The sequence below is a fragment of the Chiloscyllium plagiosum genome, unplaced genomic scaffold (genome assembly GCF_004010195.1).
Source record: "Chiloscyllium plagiosum isolate BGI_BamShark_2017 unplaced genomic scaffold, ASM401019v2 scaf_7143, whole genome shotgun sequence".
NCBI lineage: Eukaryota > Metazoa > Chordata > Chondrichthyes > Orectolobiformes > Hemiscylliidae > Chiloscyllium > Chiloscyllium plagiosum.
Window position 1 is genome coordinate 29557 of NW_025214594.1, and position 4926 is coordinate 34482.

The window sequence follows — 4926 nt, forward strand, 5'->3', positions numbered from 1 at the left end:
AGCGTTTAGGGGTATCGAATTTAAAGATTCAGCTAATTCTGGATTCCCACATGTCTGCTATCGCTCGCCTAATATTCCTGTTGTGCATCTGCTACTCTTCCTAACATATCCCCTGTCACTGTGATTATCACTGTTTTAAACGCGTGTCTCTGCATGAATCAGTGATTGTTCAATTGTTAAAATATTCTGCATTGTGGTCGCAGTAAGCTGGTTAGAATCCGAGTCACTGCATTTTCCTCCTTGTGACTCATGCTGAAGAAACACGGAAAGGAATTAATTGATTTTACATGAAAGCATTCTCAGAGATTACGATTTTCCCCCGTCAAACCCCACTCTCTCTCACACATCTCTTCAATTCATATTTAAGGATTCAGACTCACCCATTCTCGGAGAATTCCCTCTTTCCCGTAATCAGTTACCACCTTTATGTTCCCCCTCCCATTCCCTTACAATCACTGTCGCATTGACCCCGTTCAGTCTGTGCTGCTGCGCTCACTGTTGCTAGGTGACCATGCGTAAGTCTCACCATCAGGATCTTCAAACCAGTTGATCCATTTCGATAACGCGGTTGTGAGATCAATCCTCAGGTTGCAGCTTTTACTGACATGGACCAGAGATTATTGAAACATCAGGCTCAGGAAAAGGGCACAGGGCAACATTGAGGAAAATAAACTTTATTCAAAAAGCACCAGTTTCTGTGGAATTCCGCATCATTTATTTCACTTGTTCATTCGGTTCGAGCGAGACTATTGTGTGTAGTTATGCAATTCACATTATAGCAGGGATGCGACAGCACTGGAAACAATGCAGGGGAGATTTGCCAGGATATTGTACGGGCTGAAGAAGAGGGATTGGACAAACTGGAGACATACAAAATTATGGGTCAAGTTATTTTAAAAAGGAGTTAAGCAATTCTTATTGGGCAATACAGATACTCCGTTCCAAGTACGGGTTATTCATAGCTGTCCTTCCATTCTCGAAGGGATATGTCACAGGAAGAACTGTGCTATCTGAATCAACGTGGGTGAGAACTACTGCTCCCGGGGAGACAGACTGACAGTGCAAACACGTGACTTCTGAACACTGTACCTAGTGTCGGTATTGGAATGAAAATCATTTGGCAGTTTTGCTCCATTGTGAGGTGTTTTCTTATAACAGGACGCTCAGGATGATATACATTCTATTGCCCTTTCTTCACTAGCCCATACAGCTGAATACCGGCACTATGCAGGACAATTTCTCTCTGTGCACCCTCGTCCAATCCTCCTTAACCCCCCAGCACTTTCCCATATGACACCATTCCACAAAATCCCAGGAGGTGTAATGCTGCTCGATGACGATGTCTCACCTCACTGTGTAAGGTTCCAGTGATTTATCTGCCCATCACTCAATTTAGCAAACTGCATTTCCGGCTCACAATGTGATATCGTCTGGACTGGGGAGAGAAAAACAGAGCGGGTGACAAACGTGAGTACAACATACGTTCTATCTGCAAGCAGGAAAAGACACTGAGCTTCAGGGTTCCTATTCCTGCAACATCCCATTGTGTTCCCATGCCTCCATTTCAGTTTGGTCTGCTGCAGAGCTCCCGCATGGCACAGCGCAAATTGGAAGAGTGGTACGTCATTTCCTACTGAGAGACCATGCAATCTTCATACCCAACATCGAGTCCAATCATTTTAGACACTGTGCACCTTCTTTCACGTTCCTGCCCCACTTACACATCCCATTCGTTCTAAAGGCGGATCGTTTGGCTCGAAAGTCTCTCCCCAGATGCATGAGACCTGCCGATTTTGTTCAGATATTTCTGCTTTTCTTTAGATAATTTTGTTCTGTTCTGATCGCCAGCCTTCAGGAAACGTGTATTTGCACGGGAGGGTGGTCAGAGTAGATTTACCAAGGTGGTGCACGAGCTCGACCATTTCCCCTGCGAAGATAAGCGACAGTGAGGGCTGCAGGTGCTGGATCTCAGAGTCGAGAGTGTAGTGTTGGAAAAGCATAGCACGTCAGACAGCATCTGAAGAGAAGAGAATCGCTGTTTCGGGCACAAGCCATCACCAATCCATTACCAGCCGATGCCTGGAGGAAGAACGTCTCATATTCCACCTTAGGACCTTGCAACCACACGGGATAAATGTGTATTTCACAAGCTTCATCATTTCACCTCGTCCCCCCATTATTCCAGTCCAAAGCTCCAACTAGGCACCGGTCTCTGGACCCGGCCATCAATTCCCCCCTGAACTACCACCTTCTCCCTCACCTTCATACACCTATCGCTTTCACCAACCTGACCAACAACCCCATTCCTCTCCCTCAACACCGACTCAAAATTATCATTCCTGATGAAGGGCTTATGCCCGATACATCGATTCTCCTGCTCCTCGGATGCTCCCTGACCTGCTGTGCTTTTACAGCACGACACTCTCGCCACTGCAAAGATAGATGAGCTCAACTGGAGATCTTTATCTGAGAGCGAAGAAAGCTGAGAGAGAAATTGTTCAATCTGCACAGAAAGGGGATAGATATGTGATACAGGAATAAACTTCTGTGGGAAGGGTTTATAACCAGGGATATAGATGAAACGCTAGAGAGTGGATGTTCAGAGAAGATTTAGGAAGAATGTTTACATCCTGAGAGTGTCGTTTATCTGGAACTCACTATTTGAAGGTGTGGTGAAGCGAAGGGTCATTAACATGTTTCAGGAGTACTGAGCCGATCACTTGAGGGGCTAGACCATACACAAATAAGGACCAAGTACTGTAAACTGGGGCGAGAATAAAGAAATGCTTGATGAAAGACTTGAGCACCATAACTTTCGGTGCAGTAAAATGGAGGCTAGTACAGCTCTGTGGCACATTGAAAGACGTGTTGGACTTCTACTGAATTGTTAAGATTGCGATTCAAAGTTTGTGGGTTTGAGTTACAACAGAATCGGAGTTTAGTTCAGATTTCTGCTGAATGAATGCTGATTCACCATCAGTTCCTGTCGTCTGGAGTTCTTCTCCCTGCAACTGAACAGAGAAGATTCCTCACTTTCTGGGTGGTGAGTTTTAAGGGAATCATATCACTTGAAACATGATCAGCCCAGAATCGACTTCTCATTCGCAAAACACACTGCAGAAGCCCACTGTCTATAAACACATCCCCCTCCAACAGTTGCAGAGTTTTTCGGTTTATTCTGTGCCTTTTTCCCTTTGGGCGATATATTGATGTGGATGTTCTGGGAAAAAACTCTGATGTGTTTGCTCAGTCATGGTGACATCAAATGGTGTAGTAGCGCTGGCGAGCGAAATGCCCCCCTCCTATTCCTCTCTGTCTGTGCTGTTTCTGATAGAGGGTTTTAAACAATAACATGATGATGACCCTGTGAATCTACACCACGGAATACCATGGACGTCCCCTTTATCCCACTGCTCTTACAGCTGGAATACACAGCTTCTGATGTTGCTTTAGATCAGACAGTGGAGGATTTTCCCAGGCGCTCTGTCAGACGACATGCTCCTTCACACAGGTTTCCAACTGGACCCATGGAGCAAACGGCAATGTGGATATTGGGGATTTAGGGACAGATTTCCCCTTTGCCTGGCTAGAGTTCTGGCTCCGGTAATAATCATGAATTTGGGAAATTCATTATCTCACTCTGGATTCTTATCACTTTACAATTTCAGTATTCAGGAAAACCGTGCAACATGTCCTTGGATGTAGCCATGGTGACGATTGATGATGAGTGCAGTATCTTTCATGCTGTCAGTAGGAACTTGCAGAAGGAAGTTAATGAAGTGTGGTTGAATCGAATTCTGTGCTAAATTGAAGCAGACCGAATGAGAAGCCCTGTGACAGCGATAATATAACATTCTCTATAAACAACGCTGCGACCCACGGAAACCCAATTTTCTATCAAGTCTATTTTGCTCAACATTTTCCTGTGTCCCATTTCCTGAACCTGATGATCGAATAGTCACAGAACCATATCAGTTCCTCCTCCTCTGCCTTAGCTTTAATTTCAGAACAACAGCAAAAGTAGAACATGCGGGTCAAAGGTCCCAGAGGTACGAGTAGGGCACTTTATAGGCTTGCTGCCGGTGGCTCCAATGGAGCAACTGATCAGCTCTTGGCACTGAACAGTGTGTTAAAATTCTGCAGTTGTAATTTCAATCCTTATCTAACGCTGGTTTTACTGACGTTCATCAGGAATTATTGGAGCATCAGACTGAAGCGTAGTTGAAGAATAATGTCGAATAAAGCAGCATCGATTCTAAAACTCCAGTTTCTGATTTGTGGGATTGTTCTGTCTTTGAGAAAGGTATCAATTATTAAGCGTAAAACTGCACATATCCCCCACGTGACTATCCATCTGTGGAGCAAGAAACAGAGGTGATATTTTAGCTTGATGACCTTTTTCAAATCTCTGAAACTGCACTGGATTACAATCTTGAAAAGGCTGTTAAACTCGTTTCATATCATCCTGTTTGCTGCAAACTCACACAGCTCATTAAACCGTTCGAAAGGAATTCGATTTATCTCTTAGGGTAGATTGAATGTTGTCAGCGAATATGGTAAAGTCATGACAAATAGTTTTGCTGCTGTGCAGAACAGAGGGTTCCAACAGGAGTAAGGATAATTCTTGTCGCTGGATTTTTCGGACGGAGATCAGTGAGTATTAAAAGGACTCAGTCCCGTTCCTGGCTGTTGTGAACAAATGTTCAAGGCAACAGATGGCAAAGAAAACGATGCTTGACATTGACAGGTCCATTCCTACTGACGAGAGTCACAATTGACTTTGAGTGCGAGCAGCAGCTAAGGTAAGACAGTTTGTTTTAAAATTACTTACCGGTAGCGGGCAGCGGTGTTTTTTTTTTCTCTTCACAGAAAGAGCGGGAGCAGCAGGGGGAAGTGACGAAGACCAGAGGGGCCGCCGGGAAGGAA